General features: G+C 38.8%; 1 protein-coding gene across 6 annotated transcripts in view; it reads left to right on the forward strand.

Moving 5' to 3' along the window:
* HPSE2 (heparanase 2 (inactive)) overlaps positions 1–22344 on the forward strand; it is a 716512-nt gene that overhangs the window by 100636 nt on the left and 593532 nt on the right. The gene's annotated exons all lie outside the window — the stretch shown is intronic.

Below are 22344 nucleotides of genomic sequence, written 5' to 3' on the forward strand. Positions count from 1 at the left end.
AGGCTGCAGACCGCTTTTTTGTTTGCCAATTTAAATTCCTTTGGGTAAATTCCAAGGAGTGGGATGGCTGGGTCGAACGGTAGGGTTATCTTCAGGTTTCTGAGGAATCTCCAGACTGACTTCCATAGTGGCTTGACCAGTTTGCATTCCCACCAACAGTGGGTTAGTGTCCCTTTTCCCCCACATCCTCGCCAGCATCTGTTGTTGGTAGATTTCTGCATGTGAGCCATTCTAACCGGGGTGAGGTGAAACCTCATTGTGGTTTTGATTTGCATTTCCCTGATTGCTAATGACCTTGAACATTTTTTCATGTGCCTGTTGGCCATTTGGATTTCGTCTTTTGAAAAATGTCTATTGAGGTCCTTGGCCCATCTCTTAAGTGGGTTGTTGGTTTTGTTTTTGTGGAGTTTCTTGATCTCTTTGTAGATTCTGGTTATTAACCCTTTATCTGTTGCATAGTTTGCAAATATTTTTTCCCATTCTGTCGGTTGTCTCTTCACTCTCCTGACTGTTTCTTTTGCAGTACAGAAACTTCTCAATTTGATGCAATCCCAATAGTTAATTTTGGCTTTGACTGCCTGTGCCTCCTGGGTCTTTTCCAGAAATTCTTTGCCTGTGCCAATATCTTGAAGGGTTTCTCCAATGTTCTCTAGTAACTTGATGGTGTCAGGTCATAGATTTAGGTCTTTAATCCATGTTGAGTGGATTTTTGTGTAAGGTGTAAGGTAAGGGTCTTGCTTCATGATTCTGCACGTGGAAATCCAATTTTCCCAGCACCATTTATTGAATAGACTGTCCTTGCTCCAGGAATTAGTTTTAGATCCTTGATCAAATATAAGTTGGCTGTAGATGTTTGGATTGATTTCTGGTGTTTCAATTCTGTTCCATTGGTCTATCCATCTGTTTCTGTACCAGTACCATGCTGTTTTGATTACAACTGCCCTGTAGTATGTCCTGAAATCTGGTATTGTGATGCCTCCGGCTTTGTTTTTGTTGTACAAGATTGCTTTAGCTATTCGAGGTCTCTTGTGCCTCCATATAAATTTCAGCACCATTTTTTCCAGATCTGAGAAGAAGGTCTTCGGTATCCTGATTGGTATTGCATTGAATCTCTAAATTGCTTTTGGGAGAATGGACATTTTGATGATATTGATTCTTCCAATCCATGAGCATGGAAGATTTTTCCATTTCTTGGTATCCTCTTCTATTTCTTTCTTTAAGGTTTTGTAATTTTCATCGTAGAGATCTTTAACGTCTTTGGTTAAGTTTATTCCAAGGTATTTGATTGTTTTTGTAGCTATTGTGAATGGGATTGATCTTAGAAGTTCTTCCTCAGCCATGGCATTGTCTGTGTATACAAAGGCTGTTGATTTTTGTGCATTGATTTTATACCCTGCTACTTTGCCAAACTCTTCTATGAGTTCCAATAGTCTCTTAGTAGAGTTCTTTGGGTCCCCTAAATACAGAATCATGTCATCTGCAAAGAGGGATAGTTTGAGTTCTTCCTTCCCAATTTGTATCCCTTTAATTTCTTTTTCGTGGACACTATGGGAAACGGTGGCTTGATCAGCATAGCCCTGACTGTTAATGAACAACTTAATACATTATCCCTCTTAGTAGTTTTTTTTTTATCTGTTCTACTTAATATGACTGGTTTAGTTCTGTAATTGATGCACAGTTATTCTTAAGTGTTGAAAATTAACTGAAATGTGATCCCTGTTGAACATGGGAGTGGGAATGGGAGAGGGAAGAGATGTATAATTTGGGACGTGCTCAGGCTGACTTGCCCCAAGTGGTGGAGTTGTAAGCATACCAGGGGATTCCAATTCAATCCCATCGAGGTGGCATGTACCAATGCCATCTCACTGTTCCAGGTGATCAATTTCAGTTCACAGTTGGTCATGGTGGAGGGACTGGGAGTCAAAGGGAGCACATAGACAAGTCTATTACCTGCTAATGCTAACCGATGGAGTAAATAAAGGGGAGAGTGATCCAACATGGGAAGTGAGATACTCAGCAGACTCATAGAATGGCAGATGTCCTAAATAGCACTCTGGCCTCAGAATCAGCCCTAAAGGCATTCGGATCTGGCTGAAAAGCCCATGAGAGTATTTCAGGCATGGAAAGCCAAGACACTCTGGCAAAAGATCTCTGTGAGTGAGATCCCAGTGGAAAGAACAGGTCTTCAAAGAAGGAGGTACCTTTCTCTGAAGGGAGGAGAGAACCTCCACTTTGACTATGACCTTGTCTAAACAAGATAAGAGTCGGAGAACTCAGAGGGCTTCCATAGCCTTGGAAACTCATGACTGGAGCATAGGGAGATTACTGATGCCATAGACAGGAGTGTCAATTGGTAAAGTCAACAACAGGAGTCACTGTGCACTTACTCCTCACGTAGGATCTCTATCCTTAATGTGCTGTACATTGAGATTTAATGCTATAACGAGTACTCAAACAATATATTTCACTTTGTGTTTCTATGGGGGTGCAAACTGTTGAAATCCTTACTTAATGCATACTAAACTGATCCTCTGTAAAAAAAAAAAAGAAATTATCAATTCCCAACTTGACTCTCACTGGGATTAAACATGACAATAGGTCTGATCTGATTTCATCATCATTTAAAAAAAATCATCTATTATTTTTCACTTTATGTTTCTGTGTGGGAGCAAACTGTTGAAATCCATACTTGATGTATACTAAGCTGATCTTCTGTATATTAAGATAATCGAAAATGAATCTTGATGTGAATGGAAGGGGAGAGGGAGTGGGAAAGGGGAGGGTTGTGGGTGGGAAGGACGGTATGTGGGGGAAGCCATTGTAATCCATAAATCGTACTTTGGAAATTTATATTCATTAAATAAAAGTTAAAAAAAAAGAATTACTTACTGCAAAAAAAAAAAAAATAACTGTGTATGAATTACAGAATTAAACCAGTAGCATTAAGTAGAACAGACAAAAAAAAACTACTAAGAGGGATAATGTATTAAGTTGTTCATTAACAGTCAGGGCTATGCTGATCAAGTCACCGTTTCTCATAGTGTCGATTTCACTTCAACAGGTTTCCTTTTTGGTGTTCAGTCAGTTGTCACCGATCAGGGAGAAAATATGATATTTGTCCCTTTGGGACTGGCTTATTTCACTGAGCATGATGTGTTCCAGATTCCTCCATTTTGTTGCAAATGACTGGATTTCACTGTTTTTTACTGCAGTATAGTATTCTAAAGAGTACATCATATCCCAAAATTTCTTTATCCAGTCTATCGTTGATGGGCATTTAGGTTGGTTCCAGGTCTTAGCTACTGTGAATTGAGCTGAAATAAACATTTGGGTACAGACTGCTTTTTTGTTTGCCAATTTAAATTCCTTTGGGTAAATTCCAAGGAGTGGGATGGCTGGGTTGTATGGTAGGGTTATCTTCAGGTTTCTGAGGAATCTCCAGACTGACTTCCATAGTGGCTTGACCAGTTTGCATTCCCACCAACAGTGGGTTAGTGTCCCTTTTCCCCCACATCCTCGCCAGCATCTGTTGTTGGTAGATTTCTGCATGTGAGCCATTCTAACCGGGGTGAGGTGAAACCTCATTGTGGTTTTGATTTGCATCTCCCTGATTGCTAGTGATCTTGAACATTTTTTCATGTGCCTGTTGGCCATTTGGATTTCGTCTTTTGAAAAATGTCTATTGAGGTCCTTGGCCCATCACTTAAGTGAGTTGTTGGTTTTGTTTTTGTGGAGTATCTTGATTTCTTTGTAGATTCTGGTTATTAACCTTTTATCTGATGTACAGTTTGCAAATATTTTTTCCCATTCTGTCGGTTGTCTCTTCACTCTCCTGACTGTTTCTTTTGCAGTACAGAAACTTCTCAATTTGATGCAACCCCAATAGTTGATTTTGGTTTTGACTGCCTGTGCCTCCTGGGTCTTTTCCAGAAACTCTTTGCCTGTGCCAATATCTTGAAGGGTTTCTCCAATGTTCTCTAATAATTTGATGGTCTCGGGTTGTAGATTTAGGTCTTTAATCCATGTTGAGTGGATTTTTGTGTAAGGTGTAAGGTAAGGGTCTTGCTTCATGATTCTGCATGTGGAAATCCAGTTTTCCCAGCACCATTTATTGAATAGACTGTCCTTGCTCCAGGAACTGGTTTAGGATCCTTGATCAAATATAAGTTGGCTGTAGATGTTTGGGTTGATTTCTGGTGTTTCAATTCTGTTCCATTGGTCTATCCATCTGTTTCTGTACCAGTACCATGCTGTTTTGATTACAACTGCCCTGTAGTATGTCCTGAAATCTGGTATTGTGATGCCTCTGGCTTTGTTTTTGTTGTACAAAATTGCTTTAGCTATTCGAGGTCTCTTTTGCCTCCATATGAATTTCAGCATTATGTTTTCTAGATCTGAGAAGAATGTTTTGGTATCCTGATTGGTATTGCATTGAATCTCTAAATTGCTTTTGGGAGAATGGACATGTTGATGATATTGATTCTTCCAATCCATGAGCATGGAAGATTTTTCCATTTTTGGTATCCTCTTCTATTTCTTTCTTTAAGGTTTTGTAATTCTCATCATAGAGATCTTTAACATCCTTGGTTAAGTTTATTCCAAGGTATTTGATTGTTTTTGTAGCAATTGTGAATGGGATTGATCTTAGAAGTTCTTCCTCAGCCATGGCATTGTCTGTGTATACAAAGGCTGTTGATTTTTGTGCATTGATTTTATATCCTGCTACTTTGCCAAACTCTTCTATGAGTTCCAATAGTCTCTTAGTAGAGTTCTTTGGGTCCCCTAAGTAAAGAATCATATCATCTGCAAAGAGGGATAGTTTGACTTCTTCCTTCTCAATTTGTATTCCTTTAATTTCTTTTTCTTGTCTGATGGCTCTGGCTAAAACTTCCAGAACTATGTTAAATAGCAGTGGTGAGAGTGGACATCCCTGTCTGGTACCAGATCTCAGTGGAAATGCTTCCAACTTTTCCCCATTCAATAGGATGCTGGCCATGGGTTTTTCATAAATTGCTTTGATTATATTGAGGAATGTTCCTTCCAAACCCAGTTTGCTTAGAGTTTTCATCATGAAAGGGTGTTGAATTTTATTGAATGCTTTCTCTGTACCTATTGAGATAATCATATGGTTTTTCTTCTGCAGTCTGTTAATGTGGTGTATCACATTGATTGATTTGCGAATGTTGAACCATCCCTGCATACCAGGGATAAATCCCACTTGGTCTGGGTGGATGATTTTCCTGATGTGTTGTTGCATTCTATTGGCGAGAATTTTATTGAGGATTTTTGCGTCTATGTTTATCTTGGATATTGGTCTGTAATTTTCTTTCAATGCTGCATCTTTCTCTGGCTTAGGGATTAAGGTGATGCTGGCTTCATAGAAAGAATTTGGGAGGATTCCATCTTTTTCGAGTGTTCTGAATAGTTTGAGAAGAATTGGAATTAGTTCTTCTTTAAACGTCTGGTAGAATTCAGCAGTGAATCCATCTGGTCCTGGGCTTTTCTTTGTTGGGAGGGCCTTTATTATTGTTTCAATTTCTGTTTCAGTTATGGGTCTATTTAGGTTTTCTATGTCTTCATGGTTCAATTTAGGTAGATTGCATGTGTCCAGGAATCTATCCATTTCTGATAGATTTTCTTGTTTGCTGGCATACAAGTCCTTGTAGTAATTTCTGAGGATTCTTTTTATTTCTGTGGTGTCTGTTGTTATGTTTCCTTTTTCATTTCTGATTTTATTGATTTGGGTCTTTTCTCTTCTTTTTTTAGTTAGTTGGGCCAATGGGGTGCCAATTTTGTTTATTTTTTCAAAAAAACAGCTCTTCACTTGGCTGATTTTTTTGTAATTTTTTTGGAAATCAATCCTGTTAATTTCTTCTCTGATTTTAATTATTTCTCTTCTCCTACTAGATTTGGGTCTGGTTTGCTGCAGTTTTTCTAGGTCCTTGAGATACGCTGAAAGCTCATTTATTTGGTGCCTTTCCAATTTCTTGATGTAGGCACCTATTGCTATAAACTTGCCTCTCAATACTGCTTTTGCCGTATCCCATAAGTTTTGATATGTTGTGTTGTTATCCTCATTTACTTCCAGAGAGGTTTTGATTTCTCTTTTGATTTCTTGAATGACCCAGTGTTCATTCAGGAGCATGTTGTTCAATCTCCATGTGTTTGCATACTTTCTAGGGTTTCCTGAGTTGCTAATTTCCAACTTCATTCTGCTGTGGTCTGAGAAGCTGCATGGTATGATTCTAATTCTTTTAAATTTGCTGAGACTTGCTTTATGGCCTAGTATGTGATCAATCCTAGAGAAGGTTCCATGCGCTGCTGAGAAGAATGTAAAGTCTTTAGATGTAGGATTGAAAGTTCTGTAGATATCTGTTAGATCCATTTGGGCTATAGTGTCGATTAAATCTGCTATTTCCTCGTTGATCTTCTGTCCAGATGATCTGTCTGTTTCTGAGAGTGGAGTATTGAAGTCCCCCAGTACTATTGTATTGGAATCTAAGTCTCCATTTAAGTCCCTTAACATATCTTTTAAATAGACCGGTGCCCTGTAATTAGGTGCATATACATTTATAATAGTTACATCTTCCTGTTGAATTGAACCCTTAATCATTATATAGTGCCCCTCTTTGTCTCTCTTAACTCTTTTTGTATTAAAGTTTATTTTGTCTGATATTAATATGGCTACACCTGCTTTTTTTTGGTTTTTGTTGGCATGGAATATCTTTTTCCAACCTTTCACTTTCAGTCTGCTTGCATCTTTGTTAGAGAGATGTGTTTCTTGTAGGCAACAAATAGTTGGGTTTTGTTCCTTAAGCCAATCAGCCAATCAATGTCTTTTAACTGAAGAGTTAAGTTCATTAACGTTTAATGTGACTATTGATACATAGTGACTTTGCCCTGCCATTTTCCCATAGATATTTTCTAGTATACGCTTTGAGCTTCCTATGCTCTTTTACTGGTAGGTTTTCTTCCTTTACCTTCTTTCATATTGATGGCCGTGTTTCTGTGTTTCTTAGTGTAGCACATCTTTAAGTATCTTTTGCAGGGCTGGACAAGTGGCGGCAAACTCTTTCAATTTCTGTTTGCTATGAAAAGTCTTTATTTCACCTTCATTCACAAATCAGAGCTTAGCAGGATATAATATTCTGGGCTGGCAATTTTTCTCTCTTAGCACCTGTGCTATGTTTCACCATTCCCTCCTAGCCTGTAGTGTTTCTGATGAGAAGTCTGCTGTGAGTCTAATTGGAGATCCTCTGAGAGTAATCTGACATTCTCTCTTGCACATTTTAGGATCTTTTCTTTATGTTTCACTGTGGAGAGTTTAATTACAATGTGTCCTGGTGAGGATCTCTTTTGGTCATGTTTATTGGGGGTTCTATGAGCTTCCTGTACTAGGATGTCTGTCCTTCTCCAAACCTGGAAAATTCTCTGCTAGTATCTCACTAAAAAGGCCTTCTAATCTTTTCTCTCTCTCTTCATGCCTTCAGGAACTCCTAGGACTAAAATGTTGGTTTTTAAAATAGTATCCTGTAGATTCCCAACAATATTTTTTAGATTTCTACTTTCCTCTTCTTTTCTTTGGTTTGACTGTATGTTTTCCTGTGCTCTGACTTCTAAGTCTGATATTCTCTCTTCTGTTTCACTGACTCTGTTTTTTAGACTTTCTAATGTGTTTGTCATTTGATCTATTGAGTTCTTCATTTCATTTTGATTTCTCTTCACAATCACACTTTCCTGTTCTATTAGTTTCTGCATTTCATTTTGATTCTTCCTTACAATTCCATTTTCACGAGAGAGATTTTCAATCCTGTCCAATAGGAATTTCTGTAGTTCAAGGATTTGCTTTTGAAAACTTCTAAGTGTTCTTATCATAAATTTTTTGAAATCTGTATCTTACATTTCTTCTATCTCATCATCTTCATAATCTTGGCTTGGGGTGTTTTGTTTATTTGGAGGCGTCATTGTGTCTTCGTTGATCTTGTTCCCTCGATTTCTGTGTTTGTTGCTTGGCATAGTTAATTCTTCCCTCACTGTGAGTTTTTTTTTTTTTTTTTATACTATGTCTGTGTTAAGTGGACTGTCTGCTGTTGGAGGAGCCTTGGAGGCTTGAGATGGGTGTGGCCTGAGAGCTCTGCTTGGTTCTTCCGGGTTACGGGTGTGCAAAGGTGACACCCTCAAGTTATGAGTGGTAAATCTCTCTATTTATTTATTTATTTATTTATTTATTTTCTTTTTTTATTCAGGAGGTAAGTAATACCGCATGGCTGAGCAGAATTGATGGTATTTAGCTTCCGATCTCTGGCTTCTACCCAAAGAGTCTGTGCGGGCTCAGTTTCTCCTGTGGACTCCCACTGGGTTGCCTAGGCTACTGAATTGTAGCGCCTCAGTTCCTTAGCTCTACCCTTTTGTTATGTATATCCAGAGGGGGCCTGCTCTTTGTCTCTTGCTCGCCTTTGCAAGGTTGGCAGAGAGAGAAACTCGTCTGTACCTGTACCCCCCCACCTTTTTTTTTTTTCTTCTCTCCTGTAGTCAGTCTGTTGAACTTTCCCGCCTCAAAGCCCGCTTCCCTCTAGATTCTGTCTGCCATTTCCCCACCAATATCTTGGGTTACTGAACTCACCTCTCCTTCCAGCGCTGATGTGTGGACTCAGAGCCGTGGGCGTCCCTGCTCTCCCCGCTGGTCGTCTGTGTCACATCTACTCCCCTTCCTGCACTGGCGCGCAGACCCTGCGGCTCCCGTGGCTCGGCTTCCGTACAGTGGGCGACCTTGCTCTCCCCGTAGGTCCTCCGAGTCACAGCCACTAGATCTGGAAGAGTTTCCTCTGCAGTTTTTTCCTGATCCTTTTTCTGAGGCTACCGTAACTCCACTTTTATTAAACTAAATTTTCCTGGACTATTGGTGTGCGCCCTCACTCTTCCGCCATCTTGGCTCCGCCCCTCGTGAGCTGCCTCTTAATTTCAGGGGTGTGTGCCTCCCAGAGACATTTATGCAGCATCTCTACAGAGTGTTGATCTTTCTCTTGTCAGTTTATAATTGCTCTTTGTGCTCTAAGAATTTAATCCTTTGTCATAAGTATTGCAAATCATTTTCCTCCATGGATATTATTTATTTGTTGACTTTTCTTAATTAAGAGCTTTAATCTTGGCCAGCACCATGGCTCACTAAGCTAATCGTACATCTAAGGCGCCGGCACTCCGGGTTCTAGTCCCGATTGGGGCGCCAGTTCTGTCCTGGTTGCCCCTCTTCCAGTCCAGCTGTCTGATGTGGCCTGGGAAGGCAAATGGAGGATGGCCCAAGTGCTTGGGCCCTGCACCCACATGGGAGACTAGGGGGAAGCACCTGGCTCCTGGCTTTGGATTGGTGCAGTGCCGGCTGTAGCGGCCATTTTGGGGGTGAACCAACAGAAGGAAGACCTTTCTCTCTGTCTTTCTCTTTCACTGTCTAACTCTGCCTGTCAAAAAAAAAAGAGCTTTAATCTTCTGCTGTGATTGGAATTTATGTTTAAATATAGTGTGATGTGACTATATAACATTGTTTTCTTCAATATGATAGAATAATTTTGCCTGATGTTTTAAAAACATCTTGCAACTGAATTGAAATGTCATGTATATTATACATTATATCTCGACATACATTATATCTTTGTACTTATTTCTGAACTGTGTTTTCTGTGTTTTGTATTCTTTGTGCCAGTCCCATGGTGTTTTGATATCTGGCAAAGCCTGTTCTTCCTTATTTTTCCATTTGAACATTTCTTAGTTTTTCCCATATAATTACTTTATGAAATAAACTTTTCATTTTCTCCAGTTCAAGAAGATTCATCATTGGATTGTTATTAAAATTATATTCTCTTTGTAGGCAAATTTAAAAGTATTGTTTTTTTTAAAAATTTTTTGACAGGCAGAGTGGACAGTGAGAGAGGGAGACAGAGAGAAAGGTCTTCCTTTGCTGTTGGTTCACCCTCCAATGGCCACTGCGGCCAGTGCACTGCGACCAATGCACCGCGCTGATCTGAAGGCAGGAGCCAGGTGCTTCTCCTGGTCTCCCATGGGGTGCAGGGCCCAAGCACTTGGGCCATCCTCCACTGCCCTCCTGAGCCACAGCAGAGAGCTGGCCTGGAAGAGGGGCAACTGGGACAGAATCCGTCACCCTGACCAGGACTAGAACCCGGTGTGCTGGCGCCACAAGGCAGAGGATTAGCCTATTGAGCCTTGGTGCCGGCCAAAAGTATTGATATTTTTAAATATTGTCTTCCACTTAAGAACGTAGCATGTCTCTGTAATTTTATGTTCTTATTTTACATCATTAGTAGTATTTTAGAATTTGTTTTCTTACTAAATTTATTCTTTTGAGGTCAGTCTTTGGTCTATTGGTTAAGATGCTGGTTAAGACATCTACATCTCATATTTGAATACCTGGGTTCCATAACAGCTCTGACACCTGATTCCAGCTTCCTGTTAATTCAGACCCTCAGGGTCAGTATGTTGGTTCAAATAATTGGGTTTCTGCTACCCACATGGAAATCTGGAATTATCTGTGGGCTACTTGTTTTGGGTTCTTATCCCATGGTATTGTGGGCATTTGGGTAGTGAGTCAACAGATGGAGATCACCCTCTCTCTGTTATTCTCTGTTTCTTGAATACAAAATCTTCGTTAGTATTTTATAGATTTGTTGCTATTAAGAGGGAATTTCTTTTTATAACTTATTTTCATGTAAAGAGAAACAGTTGTTTTAATACCTTACCAGTAGAGACTCTTGCGTTTTATAGCTATAGTCTTAACAAAGACAAAAATTATAGGTACATAGTGATATCAAGTTTCTTTTATACATTTTTATCAATCATTTTTCTTTTAGTTTATCAAAATTTCCTAAATAACATAGAAAAATGATGATAGTTGCTTGTCACATAATATTTTTATTATTTTAAGAGATTTATTGATTTATTTGAAAGGCAGATATATATGTATGTATCTTCCATCATCTGGTTCACCCCCCCCCCCCCAAATGGCCACTTCGACTGGGGCTGTGTCAAGCTGAAACTAGGAGCCTAGAGCTCTATCCTGGCCTCCTCCATGGGTCTCAGGGACACATGTACTTGAACCATCTTTCTCTGCCTTCCCAGGCACATTAGCAGAGAGCTGGATTGGAAGTAGAGTATCTGGGACTGTAACTGGCACTCCAATATGGGATGTCAGTGTTGTAGATTGTGGCTTAACCTACTGTGCCACAATGCCGTCCAGGTTCATATTTTTAAGGATTTATTCATTTGAAAGGCAGCATGAGGGAGAGAGACACACATCTTCCACTTGCTGGTTCACTTCCCAGATCCTTGCAACAGCCAAGGCTTGGCTAGGCTGAAGCCAGGAGCCAGTCACTCCATCCAGGTCTCCCATGAGAGTGGCAGGAACTCAAGTACTTGGGACATCATCTTCTGCTTCCCAGGTTCATTACCAGGTAGCTAGACCAGAAGCATGGAGTTTCTGTGATTGGAACTGGCACACTGATACAGAATATTGGTTTCCTAAGCAGTGACTGAAGCTGCTGAGCCACAATGCCTGCCCTGGTTCATATTATTTTTAATGGTTACATTAGAATTACATTGTGTGGCTATGTCTTAATTATTTATTTATTTTTAAATTTTTTGGTTTTTAATTTTTAAGGTGGACAAATTTCATATATTTCATATATACAGATTTAGGAGCATAGTAATGCTTTCCACCCTACCCTCCCTTCCACCCAATTCCTACCCTCTCTACTCCTTCCTTTCACATTCTTTCTATCATAATTGTTTAATCAATCTCAAATTGATAGGTATCTTGGTTGTCTCTGCTTTTAATGGTTTTAAGAGGTGTTGAGATTAACATTATTGCAAATGCATCTTTGTGCATTAGAAGGGTGATTATTGTGATTGCTATGCTAAAATAATTTCACATTTGAAGTTTTGATGTATTTAGCAAATAGACTGGACTTCCATAAATAGCCAGTTTATACTTATACTATCAATGTATAAGAGAGCTCATTTATCTCTTGCTAATTCTGATTATTTTCTATCCTTTTATCTGTATCAGTGTGGTAGACAATAATTTATGTGGCATCATTTTTAATTATATTTCAGGATTTACTAATGAGGTTAACTCTTTTTATGTTCTGTATTATGAATAATGAATTGTATAATCATTTTAAAAATATTTATTTCTTGAAAATCAGAGTTACAGAGAGAGAAGGAGAGATAGAGCAGTCTTCTATTGGCTGGTTCACTCTCCAAGTGGCAACAACAAAGCTAGGAGTCTGGGACTCCATCTGGTTTTCCCATGTAGGTGACAGGATCCCAAACACTTGGGCCATCATCCACTGCTTTCCCGAGCATCTTAGCTAGGAATTGGATCAGAAGTGGTGCAACCAAGACATGATTTGGTGCTCATATGAGATGCTGGCATGATCTTACACAACATTGGCCCTGAATTGTCTGATTCTTTACCTCACTTCCTTTCTTGTGGTATTGAATGAGTCATATTGAATTATGAAATCCATATATTAGAGATAGTCATCTATCTTATTTATTGTAAAATTTATTTCTAGGGTTATTAAATTTGTTTTTGTTACTAAATATTGTTCTATAGTCTGTTTTATTTTTTCTCTTTCTGTCTTTGCTCACCCTTGCCAGCTAACAATTTGAGGGTTTTCTCTGTCATGTCTTTGGTGTTTCTAGTCTAGAATCAGGTTTCATAATAGTATTTGGTAACTCCTGTTGTGTAGTGATATTTGGGGGTTTTACCTTGTCTCTGAGCCACATGGCCTACCTGCATTCTAGGTGGTATTTTCTCTCTGGTCCTGCAGCCCTTTTCTCCCTTTCTCCCTGTGCTTGCAGTCAGCTGTTCCCTCTAGCAGCAGGCATGCAGTAGGTTTTTTTTTTATTCCTTTCCAATTGGTGAGTCTGGCTTTGGTCCACCATCTCTCACAAGGCTCTTTCTGATCTGCATTATCTCTTAGTAGTCAAACTACTGCTCCGACAGTGATGAGGTTGGCAGGTTTAAAGTAGGGACCTCTTTATATATGACAGCTATGGAAAGCATCTCTAATTGAGACTTCTGGCTGTGTAATCATTAGCATAAGCATCAGCATCCCTGTAATTAATAGGTGGGTAAGAAATCTATTTAATCTCTTTAGAGATGATGGAACCATAGTGTTTCCATGGTCAGAAATGTACAAATGGTTGGACAGTGTTAATTTCATATAGTGTGTTGGTTCAACATGTGAGTTTTGGAATTTAGATCAGCTACTTACTAGATCTGTTGTCTTATGCAAGTTTTGATTATTTTTCCAGTAGCTTTAATTTCTTCAGGAGTAAAATGGTGATTGTGTAAGTACAAAGATAATTGCCTGAGGAATAAATGAGTGTATATATATAATACATTTAGCTACTGCCTGCCACATAGTTGATGTTCAATAAATGTTAGAATTTATTGTTATGATTAATCTTCAAGTGTAAGTATCACCCTTTGGTAGCTCAGTTTTTTTCCTGGTACTAAAATTTTTCTCTTTTAAAACCACAATTGACTGTGATAAAATTGAACCAGTCAGAAATATTTGAACCCTGCTGTGATAATTTCATGAAAACTCTACTACTCTGAAGCTTAGATTTTTCAATATCTAAAATGAGTGTCATGATTAATAAAATAAAACACAAAGAGTAACACAATTCCTTGCAAAACAAAGATCTGAAAAATGTGGCATGTGGGAAGCACAGTTCATTTTTTAAAATATTTTTATTAAGGTATACAGGTTTCATATATTTCATTTTTTTAACTTTTATTTAATAAATATAAATTTCCAAAGTACAGCTTATGGATTACAATGCCTTCCCCCCAATAACTTCCCTCCCACTCGCACCCCTCCCGTCTCCCGCTCCCTCTCCCATTCCATTCACATCAAGATTCATTTTCAATTATCTTTATATACAGAAGATCGATTTAGTATATATTAAGTAAAGATTTCAACAGTTTGCACCCACACAGAAACACAAAGTGAAAAATACTGCTTGAGTACTTGTTATAGCATTAAATCAGAATGTACAGCACATTAAGGACAGAGATCCTAAATGAGGAGTAAGTGCACAGTGACTCCTGTTGTTGACTTAACAAATTGACACTCCTGTTTATGGCCTCAGTAATCACCCTAGGCTCTTGTCATGAGTTGCCAAGGCTATGGAAGCCTTTTGAGTTCACCAACTCTGATCATATTTAGACAAGGTCATAATCAAAGTGGAAGTTCTCTCCTCCCTTCAGAGAAAGGTACCTCCTTCTTTGATGGCCCATTATTTCCATTGGGTTCTCACTCACAGAGATCTTTCATTTAGGTTTTGTTTTTTTTTTTTTTTTTTTTTTTTTTTTTTTTTTGCCAGAGTGTCTTGGCTTTCCATGCCTGAAATACTCTCATGGGCTCTTCAGCCAAATCCGAATGCCTTAAGGGCTGATTCTGAGGCCAGAGTGCTGTTTAGGACATCCGCCATTCTATGAGTCTGCTGTGTATCTCGCTTCCCATGTTGGATCGCTCTCCCCTTTTTTATTCTATCAGTTAGTATTAGCAGGCACTAGACTTGTTTATGTGATACCTTTGACTCTTGGACCGATCATTATGAACAATTGTGAACTGAAATTGATCACTTGGACTAGTGAGATGGCATTGGATTTCCTTTGTTGTTTTTCTGGTAAATTATCTATCTTCACATTCTTTCCTAATGATGACTATTTTCATGTGTTTTTGTGTGTAGCATATTCTTAAGCATCTTTTGTATGGCTGGATGTGTTGTGACAAATTTTTTCAATTTCTGTTCGTTATGGAAGGTCTTTTTAAAAGATTTATTATTTTAGTTAGTGGAGAGGTAGAGTTACAGACAGAGAGGGAGAGACTGGTTCACTCTTCAAATGGCCACAACGGCTAGAGCTGGGGCATCTGAAGCCAGGAATCAGGAGCTTCTTCTGTGTCTCCCATGTAGTTGCAGTGGCCCACACATTTGGGCCATTTTCTACTGCTTTTCCAGGCCACAGCAGAGAGCTGGATTGGAAGAGGAGCAGCCTTGATATGAGCTGGCTTCTATATGGGATGCTGGTGCCACAGATGGAGGCGTAGCCTACCACACAACTGCGCTCTCTCCATGGAAAATGTTTATTTCACCTTTATTTGTAAGTTAAAGCTTTGCACAGTACTGCATTCTGGGTTGACTTTTTTTTTTTTTTTTTTTCTCTTAAGACATGTGGAGATCCAGTTTTCTCAGCAACATTTGTTGAAGAGACTGTCTTTGCTTCAGGGATTGATTTTAGCTCCTTTGTCAAAGATTAGTTGGTTGTAGATACATGGATCGATTTCTGGAGGGTTTATTCTGTTCCATTGGTCTACATGTCTATTTTGTGCCAGTACCAGACTGTTTTGATTATACCTGCCTTGTGGTATGTCTTGAAAACTGGTATTGTGATGCCTCCAGCTTTGTTTTTATTGAATAAAATTGCTTGAGCTATTTGGAATCTCTTGGGTTCCTTTATAGATTTTAGCATTTTTTATAGGTCTGAGAAGATTGTTGCTGGTATTTGGGATAGCATTCAATCTGTAAATTGTAGTATGGACTCATGATAGACATCACCAGAAAAGATCTTCACATTGACACATTGTAGTCAAACTTTCAATAGTAAAACATAAAGAAAAGATCCTAAAATGTACACAAGAGAAATGTCAGATTACTTTCAGAGTATCTCCAATTAGATATACAGCTGACTTCTCATCAGAAACCATAGAGACATGGAAAGAATAGAGAGACATGAGTTCTGTGTGCCTTGTGTTCTTGGATGTCCCTTTCTTTTTCAAATTATGGAAGTTTTCTGTGTTTATTTCACTGAATAAGTCTTCTAATCCAGTCTCTTTTTCTACACCTTCAAGAACTCATAAGACCTATATGTTGGATCATTTGATAGTATCACATAAATCTCCAACACTGATTTTAATATTTCTAATATTTTTGGTCTAACTGAAAATTTCCATAGATTTGGCTTCTAGCTTGTATACTCTTCTGCCTCACTAAGTTTATTGGTAAGGCTCTCCAATGTATTTGATATATTGAATTCTTCATTTCTAATATTTCATTTTTTAGTTCTCTTCAAAATCTCATTTTTTTTTGGAAAATTTTTCATTTGCTTCATGCATGGATTTCTTTAATTTGTTAATTTGCTTCTCATTGCTTCTGAGTAATCCTGTGATTAATATTTTGAATTCCATTTCAAGCATTTTAGCAATCTCTTTATCTACCTTTATCTCTTTATGTTCCTTTGTGGGGTCATGTGGTCTTCCTTATTCTTGGTTCTTGATTTTCTGTATTTATTTTTATGTATTTGTGGAAATACTTTTATTTTTTTCCTCTGATGGATTTTATCTTTAAACTATGCCTCTGTGGCTTAGTGAGATGTCTGCTCGTTCAGTGAATACATAGATGTATGTACTGGGTTTGGCCAGGGAACTCTGGTCAGTGCACCTGGGTGTAGTGAGCATCTAGGGTTGCACCAAAGTTGGGCGTGGTAGATCTCTTTTTAGCAGAAAGGAGAGTATGGGCCGGCACCATGGCTCACTTGGCTAATCCTCTGCCTGCGGCACCGGCACCCCGGGTTCTAGTCCCGGTTGGGGCATTGGGTACTAGTCCCGGTTGCTCCTCTTCCAGTCCAGCTCTCTTCTATGGCCTGGGAAAGCAGTGGAGGATGGCCCAAGTGCTTGGCCTTGCACCCTCATGGGAGACCAGGAGGAAGTACCCGGCTCCTGGCTTCGGATTGGTGCAACGCCGGCCGTAGTGGCCATTAGGGGAGTAAACCAATGGAAGGAAGACCTTTCTCTCTGTCTCTCTCTCACTGTCTATAACTCTCTCTGTGTCTCTCTCGCTGTCTAACTCTGCCTGGCAAAAAATAAAAAAAAAGGAGAGTATGATAACATTGTTGGTGTAATCACACCGTTACCTCCTCTCATCCAAGGTGTTCAAAGTCCAGATGTTATCCCACAGTGGGTACAATACTCATCCACTTTGCCATCTGAACTACACAAAGGATCTGTGCAGTCTTCAGAATGAGCACGGATTCCATTGCAGTGACCCACCCCAGGCAATCAGGAAGATCTGAGTATGTGGAGCCACTCACGTTGATTGCCCATACACCCCACTCTACCCTGTGCCCTCTCATGTCTCAGAATTCCTACAGTCTCAGCACTCCAGGCTTCCACAGTCATAGGGTGCAGAGGATCTGCTCTGCCCTGCTATCCTATTCTGACTACAGTGAGGTAGGGATATTCCCAGAGCCTTTGGGTACTCCACCTCGGCAGTTTGAGCCCTGGAGGCTGTAGTATGTTGAGAGGCTCTAGGCACCTCGAAGTCCTACATGGGTGCTTAGTCCCTGTCAAACCTTCCAGCCAGACTCAAAATCAGTTAGCTATGCAGATTTTTTCCCTCTGCTAGAATCTCTGGATCACTTGCATGCACAAGAGCCAACCGGATTTTGCCAGGTGCATGCACCCAAGCTGCTGCTGCCAGTATTGCTAACAAGAGGGCATCTTGTCCCAGCCAGTTGCTGGGTGTGTACACAAGAATTCCTGCAGCTGTTGCTTATGTCCAGAATGGCGCCCACCTTCTCTCAGCCAGTTGTCAGGTACCATTTTTGGGTGGGATGGAGTGAGAAAAAGGTGTCCCTCTTTTTTACTGGGTCAGTGGGTATCCTTTCCCCTTAGGGCTCCAGTTTGGACTTATGCCACGCTCTTTCTCTGTATCACCAGTGGCATGGACTGCTGCAGTCTTATCTTACCTCAATGCTCCAAAGCTGACCCTTCCTCTGGCTTCTGACTGCTGGAGTCATGTGTTGTGACTGTGTGCTGCTTCTCCACACCTTCTACATTGGTCCATGGTGTTCTTCTTCCTTCTGTAGAATTTCTACTGTGGTTTTCTCTTTAACTGTCCCCTGAGAATATACTTCTTCCTCTTGAATATACTTCCTACACTTGTTTTTTTTTAAACTATTTACCTGTAGCATATAGCAGTACACTCTTCCCTGTTCTGCCATCTTGGAATGACTCCTTGAAGCATAGTTCATTATCTTTTGTCCAAGCATTTTCAGTGTCTTGAAGGGATTATGCTAAGCTAGATGCACATTAGTTGATATCAGAATTCTTCCTGATTACCTTAAAATGAAGTTGAATAAAACACAAATAAGATGGTATTTTATATATGTTATGATATTGCTGTTATAAACACCAATGGCATGTTGTCTGCATAAAAGTTAGTGCCCACACAAATACGGTCATGAGGTAAAAAGCGCATGACTACAGTTTTCCCTTTTTCTCTAACTGCTTTATAGCTTTAAGTATAAAAATATAATCTGTTGAGGCTAGTGTTGTGGCACAAAGGTTTAAGCTACTGCTTGGGATATCAGCATCCCATATTAGATTGCTGGTTCAAGTCCTGGCTATTCAACTTCCCATCCAGCTTACTACTAATGTACTTGGGAGACAGCAGATGATGGTCTAAGTACTTGGTTTCCTGCCATCCATGTGGGAGGCCCAGATGGAGTCCTTGGGTCAGCTGCAGCTGTTGGAAGCATTTGGGGAGCAAACTAGTTAATGGAAGATCCTCTTCTGTGTCTCTATTTGTCTGTCTCTCCCCTTTCTTTCTATCGCTTAGTTCAATAAATGAATATTTTATAAAGGAACCTTTGCTTGTAAAATTCTCCTTATAAACTACACCATAAGTGAAATTTTTTCTCAAGCCTAATTTCTTAATGTATTTTATAAGTGTGATTAGAAAAAATATAGGATGAAATATATAATAATAATAGGATGAAAGGATATAATTACAAAAAGTGCATGCTGTATGAGTGTCCTACTGATGATTACTAAGGAGAATCACCAAAAGACACATTTGAAAATAGTGCTCATGTTCTACTTTTCCCAAATTCAGTTTTAGCAACATTGATTGATTTCCATCTCAAGCTGATGGAAGCTTGGTCTTTTTGAATCATAGAATGAGCTTTTCTGTTTGTGGGAGTATTTGTGTTGGGGGATCTGGAAGAGTTAATTATTTTTTGCTTTGCACCTGTGCTTTGTAAAATATGATGTAAGAAGTAGTGCTTTGAATTCATTTTAACTGTAGGTTTCCTGTTTCCTCAGGATGAGAAGTAGTTTCTTGTAAATTCCTTCATTTAGGCAGATGGCATCACATCAAAACATAATTGGATAAAAGCAATTTTTTTGAGCAAATTAAGTGCAGACATTTCTCTGCAGGTCTTCTTAAATCCAAGGGTGAATAGTAGAGTATTTAGGTCAGTGCTCTCTGGGTTCCCAGTGGGAATTAGAGAGGATGTTAGAGGTACTCCAGAAGATGTGCAAGGAAATCCACTGAATGGCGAGTTTTGCTAATAATTTTGTAGCCAATTTGTCAGAAGAGTACTAGTTTTACATGTTTTTCATTTATTCTGAGAACAGAATAGGATCTTTCTGGTTTGTTAATTTACAGTGTATTTCAACACATTGCAGTTTACATGTACCTAGCTAAGTAGATTTAAATTTAATGGGATTTTTGAACAGAAATTGGATTATATATAGTACTAATAATACCAGTAAAAAGAATTAATAATATTGCAAATTGATGGTTTATCTTTAGTATTAACTTTTTGTGAACCATATAATGAGAAAAAATAATCTGATTTTGTCTGAATTATCAAAAACACTTTGACATTTGGGTTTACATATGTTGTCTTTAATAATGAGTCTTACTGGAAGTTTATATAATGCCCAGAGCATAATTATTGCCTTAAAAATAGAAGCAAAACTGTTGTACAAATAAAATAAAAGTCTAAAATGTTACTTATTTGACTTTTAGTTGATTAATTTGAAATTTCTTTTTTGGTCTTTTTATTTAAATTTATTCATTTATTTACATAAGAAGAACAGATAGCATGTATTTCATATGTACAGTTTTAAGAATATAAATGATATTTCCCACCTGCTCTCCCCTTTCCTCTCCCCTCCTTACTATTTTTCTTTTAATTTTTGTAATGAAATATTTTCAGTTTACTTTATAATCATAAGCTTAATCCTCCATTAAATAAATAATTCAGCAAGTAGAAAGACCAGTGTTCCTCAGGAGTAATAGACAAGGGCTTTAAATAATAACCAAATTTCAAGATGTTTTTTTATCTGTTTTATAATGTAACTAAATTGACTAGTACTGCCATGTGTGTATGTGTAATCTATGTGTATATGTGTAATTGCGTATGCATGAATGATATGTGCTCAGAATATTCTACTGGTAGGTGTATGCAATCCAAAAAATCTGGAGACCAACAGCCTACAGAGTCCTTTCTTCCTCAAAGCAGCATAGGAGTGCATGTAAGCAGGATTTTTGAGATTCAACAAACCCATATTTGGGTCTTAAAAATTCCATGTGCCAGTTATGTGGACATTGTGAAAAATCCATCTCATTTTTATTTGTGAAATGGGAAAATAATATGGTAGATTTATCAAGATTAGATTAACCAAGTGCTTAGTAAAATGCCATGCACTCAATGAATAGTAGCTAATGTTAATAGTATCATATTATATTTATTAATAAAGAGATTGGCCATCCTTTGGGGAATCTTTGAAAATTTAGCTCATGTCTCATATAGTGTCTCAATGCAATAAAAAAAAGCTAATTGGATTCTACAAGGAGTAACTCCTTAAGTTTGAGCGTTGTCAGAAGTAATTATTTCCATGCATTCTAGTGTGTGTGTGTGTGTGTTTGTGTGTAAGGGTAAGGTCTAGGAGGAACTTGAGTTTATAGAAATCATATGAGCATGAACATGGGAACATCCTTGTCACACTTCTTCTCTAAAGCAGTTCCAGTCTCTATTAGAGATCTAAAGGGAAGTACTGCAACTATTCTTCAATTTCTTTATAGTTTTTTGTCTGTTTCCTTTAAATGTAATGGCTTTAGCTGTTGTGTTACTTGTTTTTTTCTTAGTATTAAGAAAATGTATGGAGAGATTCCAAGGTAGTGGAATAAGGAGGGCGCTTACTGCTCTAGTCCAGGGGAAGATTGTTAAAAAAAAAAAAAAGTGGAGAGAGTGCAATCTCAGGGAAGAGTTAGGGAGAAAACTGCAGAGGAAACTCCATGCAAGTTGGAGGGACACTGTGGATCTACACAGAAGGTGTGGATGTGTAGCATGAACATGAACACAACACAGAACCCCAGCAACCGAGAACCTCAATACCAGCTTTGGAGAGTGAGGGCAGACAGGCTGCAGTAGCCCAAGCCATTTGTGATAAGGCTGCAGGAAGAACCTGTTGTGACTCCAACTTGAGCCCTGTGGCAGACAGTGTACTTGACAACCTAGACTGTTGTGGCCAGTTGGGGAGTGTACTAGTGAGTGACAGACCTCTCTCTCTCTCTGTGTGTATGTGTCTCCTTCTCTCTCTGTGTAACTCTGCCTTTCAAACAAATAAATAAATCTTTAAAAAAAAATGGGGGCCAACACTGTGGCCCAGTGGGTTAATGCCCTGGCCTGAAGCGCCAAGCGCCGGCATCCCATATGGGTACCAGTTCTAGTCCCGGCTGCTCCTCTTCCAATCCAGCTCTCTATTATGGCCTGGGAAAGCAGTAAAAGATGGCCCAAGTCCTTAGGCCCCTGACCAGCGTGGGAGACCCAGAAGAAGCTCCTGGCTCCTGGCTTTGGATCAGTGCAGCTCTGGCCATTGCAGCCAACTGGGGAGTGAACCAGAGGATAGAAGACCTTCTCTCTCTCTTACTCTCCTCTCTCTGTGTAACTCTTATTTTCAAATAAATAAATTAATTAAAAAAAGAAATGAAGAATTCAATAGATCAAAAAAAAAAATACAGTGGAAAGCCTTAACAACAGACTCAGTGAGACAGAAGAAAGAATATCCAAGTTAGAAGACAAATCTCTGGAAATTTTACAGTCAGACCAAAATAAAAAAAAAAGAAAATATAAAACTTAAAAACAGCATTGGAGATTTATGAGATACTATCAAACAATCCAAAATCTGGATTTTAGGAGTTCCTGAAGGTGTGGAAAAAGAGAATGCATTAAAAGGCTTTTTTGAAATAGACATTTGTGAATTAATTACAGAAAACTTCCTTATTTTTGGGGAAGGAAAGGGATGTCAAGTACAGGAAGCACACAAAATTCCCAATAGACATGACCAGAAAACATCTTTACCCCACTGCACATTGTAGTCAAACTTTCCACAGTAAAACATAAAAAAAGATTCCAAATGCACTGAGAGAAATGCCAGGTTACTTTGAGAGGAACTGCAATTAGACTCA

The sequence above is a fragment of the Oryctolagus cuniculus genome, chromosome 15 (genome assembly GCF_051225735.1).
Source record: "Oryctolagus cuniculus isolate XC-2025 breed Fujian yellow rabbit chromosome 15, ASM5122573v1, whole genome shotgun sequence".
Classification (NCBI taxonomy): domain Eukaryota; kingdom Metazoa; phylum Chordata; class Mammalia; order Lagomorpha; family Leporidae; genus Oryctolagus; species Oryctolagus cuniculus.